This window comes from Thermobia domestica, chromosome 18 (genome assembly GCF_964235325.1).
Source record: "Thermobia domestica chromosome 18, izTheDome1.hap1.1, whole genome shotgun sequence".
Lineage (NCBI taxonomy): Eukaryota > Metazoa > Arthropoda > Insecta > Zygentoma > Lepismatidae > Thermobia > Thermobia domestica.
The window spans coordinates 84,359,771-84,387,670 of NC_137471.1; the positions used below are offsets into that span (position 1 = coordinate 84,359,771).

Here is a 27,900-nt window from a genome sequence, read left to right on the forward strand (position 1 = left end):
CGCATCGAAATGTTATTCTCAAATACTTTTAGTCTGCGCTTTTGCCTTAAAGTAAACGACCATATTTCGCAACCGTACACCACAATAGGCATTCTTCGACAGAATTCATGAAAACAAAAGAGTTTGAACTGGATAATAACACGAATTCATTGCTTTCACTCGACATTCAATTTCTTCGAGGATATGGTTTTGATCTGTCAATGTTGATCCTATAGATATTTGAAAGCATCCTCTTTGTCGAAAGTACCAGTATTACTTGATAACGAATCCATAATTTGCACTATTATAGTCACGGCGAATTTGCACGTATTGGTTTTCTCTGCATTTATTTCTAAATCCAAGCCATGTAAGCGTTTAATAAAGTCTCTGCATTTTTCTATAGTACTCATATCATTCTCTATGACACTGACATTATCAGCAGTAGCCATAACGTAATGAGCTCTATTCAACTCTAGGCCCTGATTATCTTTAATTTTCCTTATAGGGTATTCAGGGTGCGAAATATCGGGTCAGATGAAGGAGATTTCCCCCTCAATCAGATTTTGACCCGTCAAAGAAACTAATTGAAACATCCCTATCGGGGACGCCTGTTGGATCCAAAGATCCAATATTTTTCAAGCAATAATTTTCTGGTACGACTTATATCTAGAGAACTACATATAGTGTAGCCAAACCCAAGCTATCACTTAGCTCAGTATGTTATTCCGTATAAAATACGAAAACTGGATTTAGGGGCCGTTCAAAAATTGTGTGGTTCCTGATCCAAAAACTCCAATATATTTCAATTTAAAAAAAATCTTTTACGCGTTATGTCTGGAGAACTACGTATAGTGTAGCCGAACTCAACTATAAGTGACCCAGGTTTCGTTCCCGGCGGGGGCTCGTGTGGTTCGGATTCCACTTTAATCAGTAGATCCCGTCTCATATAAAGTCACTACTGAAAGGAACGTTAAACACAAAAATTAACTCAACTCAAACTATAAGTTAACTTAGTATGATGTGCTTTTTCCGTACAAAATACGAAAACTCGATTTAGGGTCCGTTCAAAAATTTTGTGATTCCTGATCCAAAAACTAATTATTGGCCATTTGACCAAGATCGCAATCTTTTGATTCATTTTTTGGTTTCCTAAAATTCTTGTTTTCTACCTCAAACCATATTTAGGATAAACATTTTGAATATAGTGTCAAATTCCAGAAATTTTTGTTTTCATGTAATTTTAATCTGCATTTTGACACGAAAGAACTATTTTTTTTTTTTAGCTTCTTCAAATTTTATTCTAACAGTTTCCACAATATACGCATTCTTTTCTCCTGTTTTCAATATCGTCCAGTTGAACTATTATCTTGTGGTTGTAGTGAATATATTCTTATACCCTTCAGTTCGTCGTCAGGAGGTAAATTTATCCTATGTATAACGAAGAGTCATGTGTGAATTTGCAAAACGTCTTACAATGTGCATATACAATATAATATACTTTCACTGCTGTACTAAAAATCCGGGAAGGTTCTGTAGGTTCGGGTATCTCAGACTATATGAAGTGAGTTTAGTTTTTGTTGCAAAATATATTGATTTAATAAATTTCTTCTTTATTACTGTTGTCAGATAATAATTTTTGTTGGTGGGGTGTGTGTATGAAGGATATCATTGTCTTATTTTAAAATATTGCATCTTCAGACCTCTGTGCGTGCAATATTCGTAGATGTCCGTAAGAAAATTTTCCAGGACTGACAGAAAAAATTCCATAGTTTGTTGAGTGTCCAAATCCTATGATAGAAATTATATGATAAGATAAATTTAGCTATATTAAAGGAGATACCAACCACAGGGTATATTTGTTTTATTCATGTGCTTTTTGCTACTATTATTTTTACTTTTGTTTTTTTACATAAATGCATCCAGCTTACAATGGGTGCAAATTATGCTACTTTGCATACACACATGAGCAAATTATTACTATTGTATTGGTTTATCCTGCACCGTAACTTAGATTTTTCCTGTGTGTGAGGGGGGGGGGGGGGCAAGCATTAATACGCGTATTTGGCCCTAGAAAAAGTTGTTTTTCTAATTCTTGGGAACCCTCTTTCCATCTTTCTCTTACTCTTTATGGGTCCCCCAAAGCTTGTGGGTTCTCCCACACAGCAAGGTCTGAGGGACCGTTAGTTACGCCCCTGGGCCCGTTCATACATGACAAATTAAGGGGCCAATATTGACAAATCTCAAAGTCATAGGAATAAACATTATTTGTAAAGCCCCTAATAGTAGATAGACATTTTTTTCTTTACTGAAATGGACCCACGTCTCATTTTTGTTTTATTTACCTTTGTGTACTGTTTTGTTTATGTAATATAGTGAACCTATTTGATGCTTCATTTATAATTTCATGTTCATATCGTATATGGAATAAAATTTTTTTGTCTTAAAATGGGCCCCCTTGAACAATACATGGGCCCCCTGCCACCCCACAAATTACGGCCCTGTTTATGCCTGATGAACAAAGACAAAATTAAGGATTTATATTGGTCAACCAGTTAGAGTGAGAATTTCCCTGGATTTTCACGTTTTATCGAAGAATTTACCTTTTTTTTTTTTTTTTTTTTTTTTTTTTGCTAAATTTATCTCCAAAATTTTCCTAGATTAGGAATATTTCCCTCAAACTACGAACACTGCCTCTGTGTCTTGTTGGGTCTCATTTTACCTCCTCACCCTTAATATCAATAACCTAATTAACACACTGAGTATAGCCTACCTTATGATCATATTAAGGTTGTAGTTTAGACTTATTATTAATCGATAAATTCATAAGGAAATCGAATATTATTACTATAGTAAATTACAGCTTTAATATATCCATGTCGATGTAAAAGCATTAACATATGTATTGTTTACATTGAATTATTGTGCTATTTTTGGATCAAAAGATCCAATATATTTTAACCAAAAATTTTGTTGTACGCCTCATATATCTGGAGAACCACATGTAGTGTAGCCAAACCCAAACTGTCACTTAACTCAGTATGATATCCTTATTCCGTGGAAAATACGAAACCTCAATTTAGGGGTCGTTCAAAAATGTTGTGTCCCCTGATCCAAAAATTAATTCTTGGCCAAGATCGCAATTTTTTTATGCATTTTTTGATGATTCCTAAAATTCATGTTTTTCAACAAACTTATAGACCCGAAATATATAACAATTAATGTTGATGGACCAAAGTAAATGAAAGGTTTTGATTCAAACTAACTTTATTCACTCCTGTTCTTGACGGCCAAATCTTCAATCAATAGATTGCAGATGAAAATATTACAACATACAGAAACTGTCCAAATAAAATTCTTATAATCTGTTCTGTTTCTTCCAGATCCAAATAAAACCGAATCCAGAAATGGACAAGTGGTTAACAAACAAAAGAAGAAGACATTTTAAACTAAACAAATGTAACGAAACTGGATGAGCAAGTGAGGAACTGGGAAGATGGCCGCATGATGGCGATGAAGAAGGGAAAGAAGAAAAGAAGTATAATGTGAGGGTTGAAAAAAAGAAAGAAGGAAGGAAAAAATAAAGAGAAACGAGAAATCGATATCATCTTTCCAGTTTCCAGGAAAAAGAGAAGGAATTCGAAGGGAAAGAGGGGGCGAAAGGGAGAAACAGAAGAGGACAAAGCATGCGCACAAGGTACGAAGTATTGACTACGAAGGAAAAAGGAGATTTGAGAGTAACTTTTATAATTATATAAAAAGGGCGGAGAGTTTTAGGGAATACGTAAGGGGAGGAATGTAGCAACTAGGGAGAGGGTATATAAGGGAGGGAAATGACATTTCGAAAAAAAAAAGTTAAAGGAAAAGAAGACAAGAAGGTAGGCGTTTCGAGTCCTTGCTTTCTTTGAGCGTCCTTTTACGAAAAATTGATATATATATATATATTTTTTTTTAACTGTGCAACGCATGAAAAGATTAACAAAATGAAAGAATTCCCTAAGCTCATTTGTTCCAGCTATGATCACACTCACGCACATACAGAGCAACAACGATTGTATGTAATTGTTATAAAAGCTTGGCTTCCTCTAACATCACTGGTCATAACTTAAGAAACGTTAGCCAATCAACACCTCACACGTACAACTATTTCCTGTGTCAAGTCATTGTGCATGGGCGTGGATAGCCTTTGAACAAAGGAATACTATAGTTCTTTTGTCCTTTAGCACAAATGCACTGTATACTGTGTACGTGCGTTTCCAAGTGTTATTTGGATTTAAAAATAAAATAAAACAATTGTCAATAACATGTAGGTTTATTTCTGTTCTCGAATATTATTAAATGTTTCTATACGGCTGTCTTATTTTTCTCTTTGCTTGGTGGAGTCCAAGTTCGCAGAGCATTTTTGGATCAAAAGATTCAATATATTTCAGGCAAAATTTTTCTTGTAGGCCTTATACCTGGAGAACTACATATATTGTGACCAGGGCTGGATCTAGGGGGGTACAAAGGTGTAGTTCACCCCCCCCCCCTTTGTTGTAAATATACACTATCTAAAGTGAGAAGCTGGCAGTGAGTTTTGCAAAAATCAATAGCTTCAGTCAATTTTCTGATGGTTAAAGGAAAAGGATTCATCGAGAGCAGACACTTAGCATTTCCAGGGCAATTCCTCATTCACTTAACAGATGCCTAAAGGCATTTAAAAAAAAAAATAAATTCAAATTTAATTCGAATGTACTGGCTGTTATTTGGTGCACTCCCCCTCAGAAAATCCTGGATCCGACCCTGATTGTGAGCAAACCCAAACTATTACTTAACTCAGTGTGGTGTGCTTATTCCGTAAAATATACGGAAACTTGATTCAGGGGCCGTTCAAGAATTTTGTGGCTCCTGATCCAAAACCTAATTATTGACCAAGATCACAATCTTTTGATGCATTTTCTTGATCTTCCTAAAATTCTTGGCCGAGATAGCAATTTTTGTTCCTTTTATTTAATCATTCCTAAAATTCTTGTTTACTTGCTTCTACCGAGTCCGATAGCACTTTCTTCAAAGTTTGGAGCACAATTTTCAGTCAATTCTATCCATCGATTTTCTTCAAATTTTACAATACATTTATCATTTACTTCTATCAATTGTCTTTTCTTCAAATTTGAAATTTGATTGTATTGCGATGATTCGGATTCCATCTTAATGATGTCCACGTCTCATTTAGCTTTGGTGCTGAAAGTGACGCTTATCTACTATGCAACGAACCAAATTTCCGAATACACTTATCATTCACTTCTACCGATTGTGCTATGCATTTTTCATTTACCACTGCCGATCACGTTTTCTTCAAACTTTGCAATACATTTGTCATTCATTTCTTGCATTTTCTTCAAATTTTGCAATGCATATATTTCTCACTTCTAACGATCACATTTTTTTCTTTCAAAATTTGCAATGCACCTACCACTTAATTTTACCGATTGCACTTTTCTCAAATTTTGCAATCCATTTATCACACTTTTACAAATTGAGGGGTTCATTACTGTAATTGGCATAGTTAACAGGTAGCGACATTGTTCAGAGTCATCTAGTAGAAAGGAACAAATGTTTGTTTATTTGCCCTGTTTTGGTTTAAATTAGAAGGTAGTAAAATAAACTCGTGTGACTTCCATATAACAGCTTTTCTAAGTTGTTTACGAATTTCATTTTACTCTTTAATTCCCCTGTCCCCTCTGAAACACTGTTACTTTTGGTCAGATATGAAACATTCTGTTTTACTTTCTAATGCACTTTTGAAAACATGAAGACATTTATAAGTAGAGATGAAAGAAAAGTCAGCCTTCGTTAGAATGGAGCCTTCTCCCCGTAAAAGAGAGCTTTTTTTACATATAGAAAAGAAATTTTATTTTATTTTATTTTATTTTATTTTATTTATTTATTTATTTTATTTATTTATTTATTTTTTTGTGGTTTTCATTTTGAAGTACTAGTCTTAGTTTCCTGTGTAATGTTGTCCACGAGAAAGAAATAAGGATTTTTAATCTCGTTTCGTAAAATTTTCCTGACTTTTCGTGTCCCCTAGATTTTCGAAGAATTGATTTTCGTTTCGTCTTAATTCTTGGAAAACTTTTTTTTTTTTGTCTGTTTTCTATGCTTATGTACAAAGTTTGTCTTCTTAATTTCTTCTTAATTTTATCCAGAAGTTATCAAAATCCTACCTTATTATATTGTGTAACGACTTGCGTATTTTTAAACGTTAATAAACGATCTTCATTCTGTTCGTACAATATTTATTTTAATCATTTCATAGTTTTTATATTATGGATCATGCAACACTAAAACAATGTTTGAGAACTACATATTGGGTAAACTAGTGCTGTCTAGGATACTCGAGAAATTTCTAGTCTCGTCTCGAAAAGGAGGCGAAAATTGTCATGTTTGTAATCTCGTCTCGAATTTGAAAATAACTTTTGCCATTTTGGTTGCCCAGGCACCTTATTAAGTGGCTGCAATTTATCTTATCAACTGTATTTTACAATTTGGCTTAAATTAAACAGAAAGGCAAAAAAGAAAATAATAAAAAAAAACAAACAAAGAAACAAATTATATAATTAAGTATTCTGCCTCTCGACAGGTCCTAAAGCTATTGAGTTTTTTTTCTTTCCTTCTCCTTAATTTTGTTTTGGCCTGGAAATGTTTCTTCTATGTTTCTCGATTTTCAGCTTCCTCTTTTAATTCTCAATATTTTCTTCTATCTTTCAAATCATCGATCACTTGTGTTCTTCTTCCTATTCCTCGCTTTCCTTCCGTCTTTTCCTTCTATAGCGGTATGAAGAAGAGAATTCCTTCTCAAGATGTGTCCAATCCAATTGGCCTTTCTACGAAGGATGATGGCTAGAAGCGTCCTCTTCTTTCCTATCCGTTTTAAAACAACTTCATTTGTTACTCTTTCTGTTCATTTTATCTGCTCCATCTTCCTCCAACACCACATTTGGAAGCTCTCTAAATATTTCTTCTCTAACTTCCGTAAGTCCCTGAACTATAAGTCCAATACTCCATATATAGCAATTGACCAATTTCTCCCTTAGTCCAATATTAAGGCTGCTAGTTAAGAGTGATTTTTTCTTGTTGAATACTTCTTTGGCTATAGCAATTTTCGACCTGATCTCTTTGGTACAGTAAGCGTCTTTCATCAAAATACTTCCCAGATATTTGAAATGATCTACCTCTGCAAGTACTCTTTGTTCTACTCTGACCCGTCAGAGCGCATTTCCATGGTATATTCTCATGACTTTCGATTTTTCGATGTCGATTTCCATTTAAGTTTCCCAGTGTAAACTATTTTGTCACAAACATTTTTTGTTTCCATATAAAATTTTGTTTACATCTTGTTCTCTGTTCCGGAAACATTTTATTGTGAGCTTATTATTTATTACCTTACTTTAACCAATAGACTATAAGTTCAGTTTGTAAAATTAAAGCGAGACGTTTTGGGTGATTACGTGCGAATTGTCACTAGTGCGGTTTGCCACAACTGGATGCTGGAATAGTTTGCCACAACATTGTTATTGCTCATTTATCATATTATCGTGAAAATTGACACAGCAATTAAGGGTTACCAGGCGTCTATACTACAACAATCATGCTCTTTATCTATATTATAAAATTGAAAGTGACTATGTTTGTGACTCTCTCTCTCTCTTAAACCGCCCGACCGATCTCGATCAAATTTTCGACGTAGATGCGGTTCTGACCTGGAAGTGTTTTTAGCTATTTACTTTGACGGTACAACTTAGGGGAGGGGGACAGAAAAAAATAAATAAAACTTAATAACTCTTGAACCACCCGACCGATCTTGATCAAATTTTCAATGTAGATTAGGTTCGGGACTGGGATGATTTTTATAATTTCACTTTGGGAGAGGGGGAGATATACAAAAATTAATAAATATAAAAATAAAAGTGACTATGTTCGTGAATTAATTACTTTTGAACCACTTGATCGATCTCAATCAAATTTTCAACATATATTAAGTTCAAATCTGGGAAGATTTTTAATCATTTCATTTTGACAGTAGATCTTAGGAGAGGGGGAGGGGAAGAGGGGAAATATATGAAAATAAATAAAATTTAATAAATCTTGTACCACAAGACCGATCTCTATCAAACTTTCAACATAGGTAAGGTTCGGGCCTGGGATGTTTTCTTCAGTGACTTTGACTTTTACAGTGCAACGGAGGGAAGGGGGAGGGGAGATATTTGTCAAAAAATTAAAAATAAAAGTGACTGTCTTTGTGACTTCATCACGTTTAAACCACCCGACGAAAATGTAATAAATCTTGTACCACAAGACCGATCTTAACCAAATTTTCAACATAGATGAGGTTCATATGAGGTTCAGATGAGATATGAGGTGTTTTTTTATCATATCACTTTAACTGTAGAACTTAGGGGAGGGGGAGAGAGGGGAGAGATGTATAAAAATAAATAAAACTTAATAACTCTTGAATCACCCAACCGATCTCGATCAAATTTTCAACATAGATCACGTTCGGGCTTGGGATAATTTTTATCATTTAACTTTGACGGTGCAACGTAGGGGAGAGGGAGGCGGAAGGGAAGACGAAGATATATGTAAAAATAAAAATTAAAATGAAAGTGACTGTCTATGTGACTTCACTCTTGAACCGCCTGATCGATCTCGATCAAATTTTCAATTTAGATGAGGTTCGGCCTGGGATGGTATTTATGTATTCACTTTGACCATGGGCGTGCCAGCCGGGGGGGATGAGGGGACGCGTCCCCCCAGAAATTTTCTAGGAGGGGATTGTCCCCCCCCCAGAAAATTGTATAGTAGGAATTCTTCCCCAAATATCTCGGCAAAAATGATGAAATACTGGAATGGGAACGTCAATTAATAATTCCTGGAATTGAAAGGAATTACAATTTCACTGAAGAAAATTGTGTAACAATTACCAGGGTATATAAATGAAGTACAAAAAGTAGCGACACAGTATTGACATGAACTTGAATAATATGCTTAGTCACTGATCATAAGTTCATTGTACTGTCATGAAACCTACAAATTAATATCATCGCCCTGGAAATCCCATTAATTATAATAAATATTGTGAACAGTATCATAAATAGGATTTTTTGCGTCGCTGGAATAGAACCTGTTATCACCATTAATAGGATTTATCTATCCTAATTGCGGCACTTTAATTCATGTTATGTGACATTTTGAAAATTAAGAGGGGGTGCAATGACATCAGCCTTTCTTTAAATTCGGACCACAATGTTGAGTGATGGGTACTGTCCCTCCCAGAAAATTTTTGGTGGGCACGCCTATGCTTTGACGATAGAATTTAGGGGAGGAGGTAGGGTGGGGGATATGTAAAAATAAATAAAACATAATAACTCTTGAACCACCGGACCGATCTCGATCAAATTTTCAACCTAGATAAAGTTCGAACATGAGATGATTTTTGTCATATCATTTTGACGATGTAACTTAAAGGAGGGAAAAGATATTTACAAATTATCGAAAATGACCGATATTAGTGTCGAATCTATAGTTTTTGAGGTCGCTGAGATGAACAGTGACACTTCTGATGCCATTTAAATCCAAATTCAGTCCCGCAAAAATTGTGGGAGGGGAGGATATATATATAAATGAAAATTACCCATAGCAAGGAGCGCTTTAGTAATAGTAAAGAGTGACTGACTTACGAAACATATTACTGTTTTTTCTTAATTTAACCCAGCAAAGCGGGTGATTGATGCTAGTACAATACATATAAGCAGAATAACAATACCAAGTACAATAGCGGATCACTACGGTGCTCTGCAGTTAACGCTATATAGTTAAGTTTGTTCAAGTTGTGTCAGGGTCGTTTTGCCGATTGTGGAACCTAGAGGAAACTAAATTACAGGCTCAATGATCAGTGTTTCTTCCACTGCTTCCCCCCTCCCGGAGCTCTGAGAGTGCCCCCTTGAGGAGATCAAAACAATACGTCTATAATAATAATAATAATAATAATAATAATAATAATAATAATAATAATAATAATAATAATAATAATAATAATAATAATAATTACACACTAGCATGCTATTGTCTCAATTTTCAAATCCATTTTCAGTTGCTTTTTTAAAAAAAAAAAATTGCTAGAAGTTTGTACTTCTCTGATACTTAGGGGTAGGGCGTTCCAGGCCTTAATGCATTGATACTTGTGATGCCATAATTTAGTCATGATCATGGTTTTTCAAGTTTTTTGTCTTTGCACAGGTACTAACTGAGTATTTTATTTCAACAAATTGTGTTGAAAACATAATTGCATTTTTCTTGAGGATTCTGTACGTTAGGCAATGTATCCTATAAAAATAAAGTTTACCTAATTTTAATATGTTCAGTTCGTGGAACAGTGGTTCTGTATGCACAAGAAAATGTTCTTTTCTTCTTCTTTATTATTATTATTATTATTATTATTATTATTATTATTATTATTATTATTATTATTATTATTATTATTATTATTATTATTATTATTATTATTATTATTATTATTTTCTGAAGAACAAGGAGCTTATATTTAAGCTCGGCACTTTAGTTTTCATACCAGGCTTCGATTCCATGTGAAAGGTATGGGTGGATGAATTCATAATAATATGTTCTTGTGATCAATACCTGAAACATTTTTGATACTTTAACATAAACCATAGTTCAGAATCACTGAATATTAAGAAAGAAAACACTTAGTCCCAGGTGATCAGAAATAGGGATTACTGGCAACCTTTAGCTGCTCCGTCAGGTATGTGTCAATCTTCACGGTAATAAGATCTGATAAAAATTAACAATGAAAATGCTGATGCTCAGTATTTCTTCCAGACATTTTTTTGAAGGGGACACTGTACTCCCGGATCTCTGAGAGTGCTCCCTCGGAGGAGACCAAAATAATACGCCTATAATATAATAATAAATAGAATAATATCAGCAGTGCCCCGCGGAACATTTTTGCTGAAAGAACTACTGGCTGACGCTAACAGCACCAAAATCAAGTTATAATCAAATTGGCGTCACAATTTACTGTATCTTTTCTTACAACAATGAACAATCTAACAACAGAGAATCAGTAGTACGTACTAAATAATTACAGAGGCCAAAGAGAAAATAATATTGTTACACTGTACGATTATTTATGATCTATTACAAGTAAATCATAGAGTGTTCTGTGCTCTTGTTTAAATGTTCTTCAAGTTTCCATTAGATAAGGAATATCCTCATCATCTTTCTTTAAATTGCTCACATGAAAGGAAATTTATTTTGTTGCTTATTAGCCCCTTCTAGCGAAATGCTTACGAAACATTTGCATGTATAAACCTAGTAGGAGGTTAATTACTGGAGGTCTCACGTTAATACACACATTTTCCCAAAAAAATAAATTACACTTGTTAGCATATAAAAGCAGTTTGTATGCTAAACTGTAGACATAGTGTGAAAACATAAATTTTTTGTTTTTGCTCTAAGTTATCATGGGTGTCACGCCATTAAGAACAAATGAAAGCAATTTATGTTCAATTAATGTTTGTCATTTGAATATTAGTCACTATTTGCTAAGGGCAATTTTGATGTAATTTTCATAAATTTAACTCGAAACGATTGATTCGTTAATAATATAGATGTCTACAAAGTCAAAGAAATATAGTCAAAGTAGCTCTCATATTCCGTATTAAAAGACTTGTTATAGCTACAATCTTTTAGTTTTACGTCCCACGATTATGCTGGCTAGTCTAAAGGAGACAGTAATGAGAGGAATGCAATGGTGGGATGAAGAAGGCGGGAGGAAACACGAGAACTCCGAGAAAACTCAGACTGTATTTGTCCACCACAAAGTCCACTGGGCACGCTGGGATCGAACCAGGGACCCCACGCACCAGAGGTGGACGCTGTATCACTGAGTCACCGCGGCCCAACAGACCGTTAAGTTGACTCATAACTAGGATGGCATTCGTCCTCTGACTCGGTATTGATCAATGAATATTTTCGTTACTTACTATTGCTCTTATCGACAGACTTTCGAACTGTCTAAAACAGACTATACACGATAGTAAGCAGAGGTGGAGTTAACATTTGTGGAGCCTAGAGCAAAAGGTACTACGTCACTCTTCGCCGATGCTTGATACGATACCAAAAGTGGCGTGGACAAAATATCGCCGGTCAAAATATATTTAAGTAAATGCAGATCGAGATTGGATTGATGCGATGTGATGCGATGCGATGCCAATGTCCGATTTTTGTTTGGTGGAAAAGAACTCTGCTACGCAACCAATGGATGGACCGATGTACATGTTCAGAAAACAGGCGTGCGTGCCCAGCAGTGTCATGCGGTGCTATTTCCGATTAGAAATAGCAATACCCTCTTCGGCATAGATAAACACTTATGCATTATCAGTATGCGCTAGTAATATGGGTAACAACAGTCCATGTATTTTTGAGGTTCCTCTTACATTATAAGTCCACACATTCTTTCATCCATCTGTTTTTAACCAAAATAATATAATTAAAATGAAATCTTTGAGTTTAACGTCCCGCTATTATGCCCGTTAGGCTAGGGGAGACAATGATTAAAACAAGTGAATGACGATGGAAGAATTGGTGGAATGAAAAGTGGGAGGAATCGGGAGTATCATTAGAAAATCCACGGACACGATGTTGTTCATCACAAACTTACTTATTCGGGGATCGAACCAGGGACCCTACCCACCAGAGGTAATCACTCTACCATTGAGCCACCATGTAGCCAAGTACTAAGTCCTATTGCTAATATTACAATTACAAATATCAATAGCCAAAAGTGGCTGGAGTTCTTTTTTCTCTTACATATACTCATCTCAGGTAAGTAAATAGAAACAAATGAAAAATGAAGAAAAATGAATGCCTTGACAGTAAAACGTAGACCAATTTATCAGTGTTCACAAGATGCATTGCACAGAGTGGGTCGGTGGGTCGCAGTGGATCACGTCATGTTGACCCACGACCCACTGACTCCTCAAAAGTCTTGACCCACGACCCACTCCGTCTCTGGTTCATAAGAACAATGTTCATAAGGGATGTGATTATAGAGTCCCCCTTGCTTGGCTATGACTCTGATCTTGTGTACATTTCCAGATTTCCCTATTACCATCTTGAAAATACTTCGGCCTCGTTGGCAGTAGACCCTCGTGGCAAGAATGATTTCAAGGGATAATGCAGGAACAACTTCCCGCTCCGAAGCCACATCTTTGTTTATGCATAATGAGTATTCAGAATACTATTTTTCGATTCCCTTCTAGTATTAAGATTCCTTTTCCCCACCGGGAGAATGTTTTGAATTCACCACTGCTCACGAGATTTAAGGACAGTGTTTACCGAAGTTTACTTTAAACTTTTGAAGCAGTTAATGGGAATAAATTTGGGACACTATTTCATGTCTTATCAAAATAGTGTATAAACATTTACTGAACATTGTAAATTTTCATAATAATAATAATAATAATAATAATAATAATAATAATAATAATAATAATAATAATAATAATAATAATAATAATAATAATAATAATAATAATAATAATAATAATAATAAAAAGAAATGAACTGAAATGAAATATTTTAGTTTAAGCTCCCACGTTCATGCCCTTTAGCCTTAGAATGTACAACGTCCTCCCTGCAGGACGTAACGTCCTAAAAGTCCTACCATGCTTGTCTATAAATTAGAGTAGTTTGTGTACGTCTAGCAGGACAGAAAGTTCTCCTGGAAGAAAGAGCATAAACTCTAGTTTTAGCCCAAAACAGAATCATGTTGGTACGACTGTTAGTTCTGTAGTGGCGGGATGTTTTCTAAAGATGATCTTTGTACGTTTACGCTCGTTACTTTGATCCACCAAACATGAATAATATGTGGAGTAGAGTGAATTTCGGTGATAACTGGGAAACATAAAACCTACTCTTATATGTTGATTGTATATTTCAAAATTCGTACTGCTGGAAGGCTTATGTCCTTCCGAAAGGACGAACTCACATTCTTCCCATTAAGGTTGGTTTAAAGGGACAAGTTTTGCCGATAGATGTCACTACATTCTTCGTCTCTCTCTCATGTATTTTTTACCTTTCACAAAAATGCACGATTTCTCTTACAAATTTCAACTTAGAGACTTCAAATTTTTCGAGAAGGAACTTCATAACCTATCGAAGGCAACAATCCGTGCCGATTTTTTATTTAGAATTTTCTTCATTGTTGAAATGGCTTGATTGTTGAAATGGATATCCAAACTTTCAATAATATAACTATTTCAACAATGAATAAAATTCTAAATAAAAAAAAAAAAAAACGGCGCTTATAGTTGTCTTCAATATGTTATGAAGTTTCTTCTGTAAAAATTTGAAGTCTCTAGGTCGAAATTTGTAAGAGAAATCGTGAATTTTCATGAAAGGTAAAAAATACATAAGAGAGATACGAAGACTCTAGTGACATCTACCGGCAAAGCTTGTCCCTTTACACCAACCTTAAGAAATGCGTCCTGCCGGCAGGATGGCGGCTCGTGCACAGAAGTCCTTCCGGCAGGACAGAGGCTTGTACGTTTTATCATTAGGCTAAGGGAGACGATGATTAAAGCAAGTGATGATGGAAAAATTAGTGGAATGAGAAAGTGGGAGTACCCTGAGAAAACTCAAGAGCACGATGATGTTCACCACAAACTTACTTGGGTGGGGATCGAACCAGGGACCTTACGCACCAGAGGTAAGCGTTCTACCGCTGACCCACCGTGCAACCCTAAAAAAAACTAGAGAGAGAGAGAAAAACATAGAACTTAACAGTATACTGCTTGATTCTCTTACTGCTAACATACATGAAACAAATAATCGCTTTCATACATAAGTTTTAATACAAAAGATAAAGAAAAAAAGTAAAAGTACACACAAAGTGAACTAAAGCTTTTCGTTAATTGATCTTCATTAAAGTTGGCTCGTAAGACATTTTCATTTCTTTTTTTTTTAGAATTTTTTTCTTTTCTTTTCTTTTTTTTACTTTCACCGTCTAATTTCTTTCAAAGCTTTCCCCATTCAATACTCAAACTCACTCTACTTTTCTCATTAGCAAATTAATGAACCTTTCCTTCTCATTTGAAAAAAAAGTCGCTGACAAAAGATAAAAAGTTGGCATTCATTGCCCCCCTCCTCACTTAAAAAAAGGAAACGTCCATTGTCATTTTTTTTTTTTATCTGTACGGGAACTTGAGACTTTCTTTTGATTCGCTCTTTACATTGTAATGACCTAAACACAAAAATCATGTTAAAACTGAATGCTGCATAAGTACTAGTACACCATTCAAAACATTGCCCTTAAATGTACCCATTAATAACTAATTGCTGAGATATTGAAAAACTCTAATGAATAATCTGTGTTTGGATCGATCTTTAACACATATTTTGGCTGCGACCAAGGTAACATTCAAACGAAAACAATAAGTTGAAACACAGTGCTCATCTTTTTCACTATTTAAGACTTCCAAAATAGGTTAGGAATACATATGGGAGATCTAATAAAAATACTGTCTGTGTATTAGATTTTTGAACTATGTTATCCATAAGTATGAGTAGTCTTACAGAAAGACTCTGTATATTCGTTAGACTTCCAAGCTATGTCGTGCGTAAGTATGAGTAGTCTTATAGAAAGACTCCGTCCATCCGTTAGACATCCATGCATAAGTATGAGTAGTCTTATAGAAAGACTCTGTCTATCCGTTAGACTTCCAAACTATGCCATGCATAAGTATAGGCAGTCTTATAGAAAGACTCCGTCCATCCGTTAGATATCCATGCATAAGTATGAGTATTCTTAAAGAAAGACTCTGTCTATCCGTTAGACTTTCATACTATGCCATGCATAAGTATGGGTAGTCTTATAGAAAGACTCTGTCCATCTGTTAGACTTCCATGCATAAGTATGGGTAGTCTTATAGAAAGACACTGTACATCTGTTAGACTTCCAAACTATGTCATGCATAAGTACGGATAGTCTTATAGAAACACTCTGTCCAACTATTAGACTTCCAAAGTATGTCATGCGTAAGTATGTAAAGTCTTATAGAAAGACTCTTAGTCAGTCCATTAGACTTCAAACTTTACTCTGCATAAGTATTTGAAGTCATAAAATTACGCTTTCGATCTTCTGTCTGTCCGTTTGTCTATTGACAGGTAGATCAAAAACGATAAGAGATAGGGAGAAGCAGTTTCTTGACGTGTATTCAGCGTCCCAGGAAGTAATTCCATTTCCGTTATTATTCACTATTAAGCTTGGAAGTGGAAATGTATATCCACGAAGAAATGACAGAAGTCTATGGAGATGAAAGCCCATCGTATGAGACGGTATCCAAGTGAAAACGGCAATTCCAAACTGGACACATGATCACCACGGTCGCCACTAGATCTGGAAGACCATCTTTCACTGATGATTCTGTGTTGATGGAGAAAGTTGAGAAGATCATAATGGAAGACAGGAGGATAACCATTGAAAGTGTTTATATGTGGAATAGGTGTGAACTATGGATTTGCCTGGAATATCATTCACAAAAAAGCTGGATCTTCAGAAAGTGTCAGCACGGTGGGTGCCACGATTGCTCACACCTTTCCAGAAGAGAAATTGCGAGGACACTACAAGAGAAATGTTGCATCGCTGTGAGATGGATGAAGAGGACTTATTCAGCAGACTAATGACAATGAAAGTTGAGTTTATCATTATGACTCACAAACAAAGGAAATCAGCAAACAATGGAAACACCCCTCCTCCTCCCCTTATAAAAGTACGATGCAGAAGTCTGCCGCCAAGGTGATGCTTTCCGCTTTCTGGGACTATGAAGGGGTTATCATAACAGATTATCTATCACACAGGCAAACTATAACTAATGTCTATTATTCCGATCTCCTAACTAAGTCATGAGAGGAACTGAAGAAGAAACAACGTAAATTGTTCACAAAAGGAGTGTTGCTGTTGGCAGGCAATGCACCAGCTCATTCTACTTATGCATCCATGATAAAGGCAGTGGAATCAGGCCCGTGTCCAGGGAAGTCTAGGGGGCCAACCCCCCTAAATTTTGGTTGGCCCCCTAAAAGTTTCACAGTTGGCTGGCAAATGAACTATAATATGGTGATGAACTATAATATAGTTGGATCGCCTTCCCCCCCCCCATTTTTGGGCTGGCTACAGGCCTGAGTGGAATTAAGATGTGAAAAATTGGCCTACCCTCATACTTATCAGATCTAGCAACATGCGACTTCTTTCTCTTCCTAGAAATGAAGAGTGTACTCAAAGGATACCATTTTGACACCAGGGATGATGCCATTTTTTTAGATTGAATCGTGGTTTCAATGCCAAACTGCAGACTTTTACAAAAGGGGCTTATAGAAAGTGAAGAACAGCTTTCAAAAATCGTGAGTACGTGACTATTATTGTGTCAGAATTCTACTTCTTCTAGGTGATTTCAAGAACATTTTTATACTCCCTCGTACGTATATGTAGATATTTCAAGAAGAAAAGCAGATTATACGTAATGGAACTCTTCACTTTTCCTGGAAACCCTGGAAAATATTGAGTGTCGATCTCATTACCTCACTAATGCTCCACGGCCTTTTGATATAGCAGGCCTAAGGGCCCCTTACTGGCCACCATAAAAGAAACCTTCTGCTGTTACTGCACCACAAAAGTTTAAGTAATTACAGTTGCCGTATGTTAAATAAATATATGGATTTCTAGACACACGCTACTATCGATTCTTTAAAACAAAGTATTAAAGAGACTAATAGTAAATCTCAGAAACAAACCCATTCATAAACTCTAACTTTACCCATTGATGAAAAGTTTTTGGAAAAGATATCTGTTCTCGAGAAGAAACAGTTCCGAAACTTTATGTTTCAAATTGAAATTTGTATTTAAATATTTAAAGTTTACAACGAGATACTTTGTATCGGTCGATAATTACTTGTATCTTGGGCAGAAAGTGCTTCTACACAAGCACTATACCTGATATAATGTTACTTAAAAATAACAAAAGAAGAATGTTTTTAAGATATAAGGAATATACATTATTATTGTATAGTTGGTTGCTATGTAGTTGTTTATACATATATAATTAACATGTATGATTGCAAGACAGTTTGTGTGAATATACGTTAAAAGAGAATCAACGAATAAATTATCTAACACTTATCATGGACTTGTAATTTCCGTAGAAAAGGTGATAATACTAGTGAATATAATTACGGAAGATATTTTAAGGTGTAAACGATTACTGCCACTAAAGATTTACTTATATTATTAGCCGAACCAGGGTTGACGACTACCTTTGGTGAGTCTTGGTATTTGGTATTTGGTCTTTGGTAAATAATTAAACACATGTTTCAGCGTTTCTTCATGTTTCACTTATAATGGAAGAAAAAGTGATGTGGGTGGTTCATTAAAATGGCCATACGAGGTGTTCGCATTTACTTCAAAACTTGTAGTTCAGACAAATTCTATATGAAAGATACAGAACGAGAAACGCAAAATATTGCCCAACAGTAATACATCGGGTTTCTCTTACATTAACGAAGATGATAAATGCACAAGAGAGAGAGAGAGAGAGAGAGAGAGAGAGAGAGAGAGAGAGAGAGAGAGAGAGAGAGAAAGAGGAACAGATCCAAACTTCTTACCCGAAAGTTAAGTTTATACCTTGATTTATCACACTGCTTAGGAATTATTCATAAAGGCCCATGATGGAACGTCAGTGTCGGAGCAGTTGAACAACAGAAATGACAAGACATGAATCTGAGACAGATCTGGATAATTGCAGACTTGATAAATCTGTCTTTCTACCAAAACACAATGAGTTGACGCTTTTGGATGGTATTCCTTTGTGAAAAAAAGGGAAAGAACCCCCCCCCCTTTTTTTTTTTTTAAGTATTAACTTTAAGAAATTACGAATAATACTGACGACTTTGAAAGAGATGTTTCTGGATTTCTGTCAACGTCGGCTGGTGGAAATGCTAGTTATCTTTGTAACAGGGCAGATAATGAAAAGTTTCTAAATCCAGGTGCTATGCAAATAGATGAAGTCTCAGTGATTCTGTCAGTGCTTCCTTGTTTCTCAAGGTGTCACTTTCATCTCGCTCTTCAATAGGAAGGAGGGAATGTATATCAGGGGCTCGAAGCTGTGGAATTGCCATTTCCCCTGAATAAATAGAATAATGCATTAAGAAAATCTATTAATATAAATTATGCAATAAAGATTTAAGAATACGCACAGGGAGTGCGGTGGCTCAGGGGTAGAGTGTTCACTTCTGGTGCATGAAGTCGCTGGTTTGATATCTAGTCCACCCAAGTGGACTTTGTAATAAACAAACACCATGTACGTGGGTTTTTCTCGGAGTTTTCCCGTTTCTTCTCTCTTCGTTCATCTGAGTGGCTCAGTGGTAGAGTGCTTACCTCTGGTCCTAGGTTCGATCCCTGGTCAAATAAGCTTGTGGTGGGTAACATCGTGTCCGTGGGTTGGTTTTCTCGGAGTACTCTCGTTTCCTTCTACTTTCTCATTTCACTAGTTCTTCTATTACCATTCACTTGGCTAAATATTGCGTCTCCTTTAGCCTAACAGGCATAATTGTGGAAGGTTAAACCGAAAGATTTCATTTCATTTCACTTTTCTTCCTTCATTTCATCATTTAACTCATCATCAGTATCATCATTTCTTTAGTCTCAGTGTATAATCGTGGGGGTTTGAACTAGAAAGAAATATGAATACTATGTTGATAGTTACAAACTTACCTAATCTAGGTTCGAACCAGGAATTTCTCGTACTAGATATGAAAGTTTTTTCACTGTATCACCTGCTCCTTGAAGGTTAAATTATTTATTTTTGGTTCTTAATGGTAAATATATGTAGAATAAAATTATGACAATTTATTTTACTTAAATTGATTACAAGTTTCTTTACTTTCCATTATTGCGTCTTATTTGCAATGGCTAATTATAGAATGAAAAAGAAACGTTAAACATACAATTCCATTACTGTTATATTCTCAATGTTTATATCATCATTTCTTTGATTGGCAAAGGATTAAGATCAAAGTTCAAACAAAAGAGTCCGTCAAATTTATAATCACAAATGAAAATTGCAAGAGGTCAAGCTACCATTTTTTGGTGCAGGAGAGCGATTTATCGAAGTCCAGAAAAATATTTTAAGCACGACATGGGAAGTGGATGAGGAAAAAGAAATTCAAATTCTGTTAAGACATGTCCAAGGTAATACTTACCAGTAATTTAAACTTTTATAGGTGGAAAATGGAAATTTTCCAACAGCATATAAATGAATAATTATTGGTATAACATTGTCGTACAATACTATTAGTCTTGAATGAAAAAAGAAATTGGAGATACAGACCTCAGCACTAAAGTCTCTCGCTCCAATCTCTCGTTCATAAAATACAGTATAACCCATCATAACTGTCGTGAGAGGTATCATGGATGCAAATATCCGTGGATGTTTCCGCATGTATTCGTGTCATTATAACTTTCTGAAGATATTCTGTATTCTTAGTTCCTGTGCGGATGGCAGATAGAGATGTGGATATTCGTGAGAAGACAGGAAGTTTAATCATCTTTCTTCTCAAACTATTAATTTTTACATTTATTGTTATTTCGGAACAAATAACCGAGAGTAAAATAAAGTTTTATTTTGTCTTTCTGTCTGCTCTAAAACCTTATAATAAATATGAAATGCTAATCTAATTTCAGGCCAGTTTGTGTGAGGTGCCTTTATTCTTCTTTCTGGAAGTTGTTTTTTTATCTTCATTTTACCTTTTCGTATTAGACAAAGATACTTAAGTCTTATGAGTTAGGAGAAACAAAGCAGAAGGGGATTTCCTACAGATCTTAAGTAAGTAGGCATATTTTCTATTAATTTCGTATTTCTGTTTGCATGAATTTTATTTAGTGCAGTTGATCTATAATAGGAAAAGATAATATTGAATGTTGAGCTTGAATTCTATTGTTATTCATATTATTCAAATTTATAACAGGGTTCACGAAGCTATATCTTTCCTTTAGCTTAACGTCCAACGATTATGCCTGTTATGCTAAGGAAGACGATGATGAAGGCAAATGAATGATGATGGAAGAATTGGTGGAATGAAAAGGAGGGAGGTAATGGGAGTACCCCGAGAAAATCTACTGACATGATATTATCCACCACAAACTTACTTGGTCGGGGATCGAGTCAAGTACCCCATGCAACAAAGGCAAGCATTCTACTAGTGAGTCACCGTGCCCCCGACAAGAAACTATAAAGGGGATATTTACAATTCTTGTAATAGGAACTACTTTTGAAATCTTGATTCCAGTGTTGATACTCGGTCGAAAAGGAGTAACAACTTTTCACGCCAGCCATCCTAAGTCAGAGCTTTTTTCTGGGTTTTACTCATTTACACCAGGCAAATGTCAGAACCTAATATACAAGTTCCGGACTATCCTTTCTGTAGGTGCAGGAAATGAACAATAAAAGGATCAAAAATGTATAATGGCAAGAAAGTCCTTGTTTAGAGTGCCACTGAATTTGTTAAAAAGACAAATGAATAATTATTGATTTTAAATGAATAATGTTTGTTGTTTAATGGTTACAAAGTTGTAGTGGAAGAATTGAGTATCTCAAGTGTCAAAAAGAATGATAAAGTTACAGTTGTAAGTTGATGCAAGGAAATATATGTAAAGAGTATGGAATAAATAAGTATGATTGGAAATACTGTTGATTCTAAATGGTAATAGTGATACGTATGAAGGCGTATGCAACTGGTTGTATGAGTTAATGATATTAGAGTAATTTCAGAAGTCTAATCTGAAATAGTCTTTTCGGAACGTACCTAACCTAATTTAAGTAGTAACACTTTCTTCTCCCCTTCCGTGGAAAGTGTGCTCGCAGAGGGAAATCATCCCTCATATGTGACGAACTTAAAAGTCATAGATGCCAGTAATGTCCAGAAACATGTGTAAATAAATAAATGAAATTGTAATCGTCATAAAGTAATAAATTTTTTATATATTTGTTATCTCGTTATCTGCAAATGCAGATGTGGATGCGGATTGAGATGTTGCGGATGCCGTCCGAATGAGGATGCATTATATATATATATATATATAAATCCACAGAAACCTCTTAATAGGCCTATCGCTTTATATAATTTAAGCTTCAAATTCCTTGACAGAATTCGCGAAGGCAAAAGAGCTTGTACTGAATAAAAATTTCACGAATTCTCTGCGTTCAGTCGACATTTCATTTCTTCGTTACTGTGTTTTGGTCTGCGTCTTCTCTTCAAACGTATATGTTTCTTCCTAACAGTCACACATGTAGTTTAAACCAATGTTGGGCAAATTTCAATTGAATTAACAATTAACAATTAATCTGTAAATTTAATTGTTAGTTGCAATTAACAATTCAAGTAAGTAATAGTAAATCGTTAACTGCATTTGACCATTAAAAAAATTGAGAATCAATTGCAATTAATCCATCAATTAAAAGTAATTGTTGTGGAAATTTGATTGCAATTAAATGCAGTCGTTTCATTGCAATTGAATGTAATTGACAATTAATTTAATTGCAATTAATCACCACAGCATTTACTTTCAATTAATTGATCAATTGCAATTGAATTTAGTTGATTAGCCCAACACTGGATTTAACAGTGACACACATGTTACTTGTAATTCTTTCAAAAACGATTTGAACTTTTTTTTTATCTGATTAAGTACTTATTTTATTCGTATTATTATTCGACTCATTTTAAGAACAATTTTGTTTACCTTTCGTTTATGACTTCCGGTGGATCTGTACTAGGTAGTAGCATAATTTTATATATTAAAATGTAATATACTAACTTTTGCTCAGATAACAGTAATTTGTATTCTTTTAAACAACATATTTTTTATTGTTTAATCTTTTTTCCTGTTTTTCCTACTGTTCACTCATGTTCTTGTGTCTGCGGTTTTGTGGTATGGTCATCTTCTCCCATTGACGTTTTCTTCAACAATCTTACTTACATTCTGGTCAATTATAAACTTAGAACTCAGCCCCCGCTCCTTATTTTAGTCCAAGACATGTTCTTTCTGCTATTTAGCTCAAAACCTAGTAATTATCCATGAGCTTTTGAAGGAACACACAGTAAGAAAATAAACGATAGGAAGGGAAAAAATAAGCTGGCAAACAAGAAAAGAAAAGAAAGATAACACGAAAGAATAACAATAGTTCCAAAAGTATATATTAAGGCATTATAATCACCTTTTTTTTTAACTCTTTGACAGCCATTGTTTTATCTGTTTCAAAAAATGTTTTGGGGTTTCCTTTTTTTATTTCATTAAGTAGACTTTTCGATTCTATAATTCTTATTCGGAAGCTATTTATTTGCGGGTTAAAAGACCATTAATAATAACATGCCGGTTTCTATCTGACAGAAGTCAGCGGTAAATATTAGGAAGATACTATAGAAAAAGATATAACAAAATTCTTTACACCTTTTTTTTTGCTTCCGTTATCTTCATCTCCAATGTTGCTATCTCTGAAAGCTTTATTTTAAAATATATATAAATTTGTCCTTCACAATAGAGTAAACGTGAGGAGTCATTAAATTGCAATTCAATGCAATTGACAATTAATTCAATTGCAATTAATTTCTACAGCATTTACTTTCAATTAATTGATCAATTGCAATTGATTTTAATTGACTTTGTCCAACACTGGTGTTCACAATGACACACATTCTACTTCCAATTCTTTCCAATACAATTCGAACTTTTTTTTATCGGGTAAATTAATAACTATTCATTAGAATGTCAGGATCCCATATTTAAAAGCTAGATACTACTAGACCAGTCTTCTATACCAAAGCAATGCGATATTTTAAATGAAATGAGACACTTAAGTTTAATGTCTCACGCCTATGCATTTTAGGTTGGGAAGATTAAATTCAAGTGAATGATTATAGAAGAATTGGTTATCTGAGGAATTGAAAGAAACGGGAAAATCTCGAGAGAATCTACCACAGATTCAATGTTATTCACCACAAACTTACATCTCCTGAGGGAAACCAACGGACATGGTACTGCTTGTTCAAAAGTTACATATCTGGAATCGAAACTGCGAACTTTCATACCGCAATGTGGTACTTTACCTCTATGCTATCTGCCCCTGATAGCATAATTTATTTCTAGTTCTTCACCATTAACTATGTCGGTCCCGGTGTCCCCCACAGAGGACATAAAATATGACGACATTATATTTTGCTTTACAACTTTAAAATCAGACTGGTAACATTGAAAACTATTTACAGGAGATAATCGTAGGTGGATCATCCCTTGTAAATAGTTTTCAATGTTGCCAGTCGAATTTTAAATTTGTAAAGCAATAATAATATAGTCATATTTTATGTCCCTTGTGGATGACACCGGAAGCAAAAATAAAATTATGGAAACTTATTTTACTTGAACAGATTTATAACGAACTTGTTTACTTATTGGAAATTTTATTATTGTATTGCGTTATATTATATATCTGTATTATTGAGTTTTTATTCCTACGATCACATCACTATTTCCATAATTAGTGTAGGATTTAAACATTGCTAAATATGTTGTTTTATCATTGTGTTATATGCTCAATGATCATTATTTCCATGATCGATGTAGGATATAAAATGATAAATATAAAAATACATAATAATTATTTTATAATATGTAATTATGTATGTATACAATTTTTATATTTTTGTTATTATGTAAATAACATAAGTCTATTTTTCATTTATACTATCAATGATCATATAATTACTTAACATAGTTGGTGTAGGATTAAAAACTGCGTTATATATATTACTAGAGTTCGCTGGGTGAAAATAAGAAAAATTAGTGTTTCATTGGTCAGTCACTTTTTAGTATTCCTGAAGCGCTCGCTGATTGATGATGTTTATTGTTTTGCATTCTTCAACCAGAACATATAAATTTTCTTGATCTTGAACTCGAGACATTGCCACATAAAGTTGGCCTTACGTTGTGGGGCTGAGTTTGGATTTAAGCTGCATTGGAAGTGTCACTGTTCATTGCAGCGTCCCCGAAAACTATGGATTCGACACTAATATCAGTTATTTTTGATCATATATATATCCCCTCTTCTAAGTTGCACTGTCAAACTGAAATGACAAAAACCATCCCAAGACCGAACCTCATCTATATGGATCTATTAAAAATTTGATTGAGATCAGTCGGATGATTCAAGAGTTACAAACATAACCACAAACAATACATGTCACAAACATAGTCACTTCCATTTTTGTATAGATAGATAGTTATATCTTTTGAATGATCATATAATTTTCATGATATGTGCAAAATTTAAAAAAAATGTAAATATGTAATACGATTGTTGCGTTATATTTTTAATGATCATATCATTTTCAAGATTGGAGTAGGGTAGAAAAAGCTAAATACATGTGCATAGCCCCGTAATTACGATATAGTTTCAGTTATCACATCATTACTTCTATTATTGATGTAGGATAACAAAATGTTAAATATGTATGTTAATTTCGTTATATTTTGGTGATTATTTCCATGATTAATCTGGTATGAAAAAGATAGTTAAATATGTAAAATGCAATGTAGTAATATGACTTCCATGATTGATGTATGACAAAAAAGATGTTAAATACATAATCTCATTATTACATTATAATCATAATGATTGTATCGTTTTTTCTTGATCGATGTAGGATGAGAGAGTCCCGAGAGTAGTTGAAAGTTCTATGTACTGTATGTAAAACAGACATTAATTCACTTTTGGAAGCAATGAGATTAAATTAAAAGTTGCTTGGATTCTTGATAGATTATTTAAGTTAATTATTCCTAATAACATAGCATGAAACTATTTGCGTATTCAACATCTTAGAGTATAATGCCCCACCCCCTTCCTCACATACATACATACAGAGCAGTTAAATTACCTTTATCATTTGACATTGCCTTTCTTTCTTAATGACCATGAATGACCATCTTAAATGAGGAACCACAATTAGCAAGACAGGCCTCGGCCAGCCAGCTGGATGTCATTTCCCATTACTCCTTGTCTTCATATCTCAATAGCGTAATAACGTGCCTTTAAATACAACATCAGATGTTTAAGGTAAGAATGTTATTATACATTTCTTCGCAAGAGGGACCACACAGTTCTTCCCGAAGCCCTAAATACTACTTTCTCTCATGTTATCTTCCCTCCCAGTCTTTTGTGTGTGATGAGATGTTGTGGGTCAGTTTTAGAATGTAAATATAAGGTGAGCATTAAGTTTTCTTTGCGGTTATTAGTTTTAATTAGGCAGTACAACCGTTGATAATTATATGTATATACTCTGTAGTCCTTTTTGATAGCACAGCCGAATGCGTGACCAAAGAATAGAGACTGGTTTGTGTGTGTGTGTGTGTTTCTTGTCAGTTGATGGAGAGGTCTTGAGACTGTAATAATAGATTAAAAAGGATGCAACTGGTTCGTCCTATAGTTTCGTTTGTGTTTGTGTGTGAATATGTTCATAAAGTTTGGAAGACAACTCAAATTATCATTAGGAGGAAATGAGGACTCTTTTTCAGTGGTTCTTCAGATAATTTTAAAACACAGATCTAACTCCCTCTATGACATAAGAAATTCAAAAGTTCACCGTTGCAAAAACAGATTTCCATTGGATTCTGTTGTGTTGATATTAATTCAAGTTGTATTGCTTCGATTGTATTTGATATTCACATCCTAATCCGTTTTAAGGCAACGACCAATCTCTTATTGTCTTTATTTGAAGGGGTTAACGTTACAATGGTGTAAATAACTTTTTCAAAAAGAAAGACTTAGACACAGAAACGAGATCTAGGTAAGTCAATCTGTTAACATAAAGAGTAAATCAGAATTTCATTCAACTGCTAACATATGTCAGTGGACATTGTAATAATAAAGGAAATTGCTGTTTTGCTCCCAAATTAATTACAATCCCTTCTATGCTAATTCTTGATAAGCAAAGGTAATATACTTACACCACTGCAAGTTTAACCGGTCCATTTAAAAAATCACACCTCGACGTGGATCAGTTAAAATGTTGAGTAGTCCTGATATTTTTTGATGAAAAGTATTTTCTGGAAATACTATGAGGAAAGAGCTTAGAATTACGTTAAAGACTTTAATTTAGTTTTGTTCACTGTTATTTTCGAATTCCGATTACGAAATACTCTTTTTTTTAAAAAAAAGAAAATAATCGCACCTCGTTTTATTTCGTTGCTAAGTTGTTTAACGGGTGCTTAAATTGAAATGAGTATTCAAAAAAAGCAGTGTCGTCTACTAGATTTACTTGGGATGTGACTCTTTGGTAGACAAGGTACCAAAATTGGACGACACCGGTTTTAAAATAAAAGAAATAAAAATGAGAATTTTTAGAAGAATTGTTAAGAGATTGTTGGGAAAGGGAGTAGGAAGGAAGGGATTCTGAAATCACAGTATCTGTCAATTCTCCATTGTTACTGCTAGGCTCCTCGGTGTTCTCTCTGGTTTTCTCCTTCTGCGTAGGCATGTGGGTTCGAATATGTCTGACTTAACTTAACCCAAAGTTGGCTACTTCTCAGACTCGCAATGCAGCTCGTAATTCGGGAGCTACACTGACAGATCGTTTGTAAGATCGGAGGTCTGTCGTTCTGATAACAATATCTTTCTCTCTAGCCATCGGGTTAGAACCTGACGAAGACTTAAATAGAAGTTCGTTAAACTAATGGAGGGTTGACTGTCCGTGTCTGATGTTCTCTACCAATTCACTCCTTCAACTCCGACCAACAATTCCGACTAACTCCCCGCTTCCGGG

At 34.6% G+C, this 27,900-nt stretch overlaps 1 long non-coding RNA gene across 2 annotated transcripts in view; it reads left to right on the forward strand.

Annotated features, from left to right (window-relative positions):
• Positions 1 to 27,900, forward strand: part of LOC145676104 (uncharacterized) — an 83,474-nt gene that overhangs the window by 37,504 nt on the left and 18,070 nt on the right. For both annotated transcript variants that reach the window (XR_014129287.1, XR_014129288.1), the window contains exons 2-3: positions 3,360 to 3,673; positions 20,771 to 20,912. This is a non-coding gene — a long non-coding RNA (uncharacterized LOC145676104). The remainder of the gene's footprint in view (positions 1 to 3,359; positions 3,674 to 20,770; positions 20,913 to 27,900) is intronic.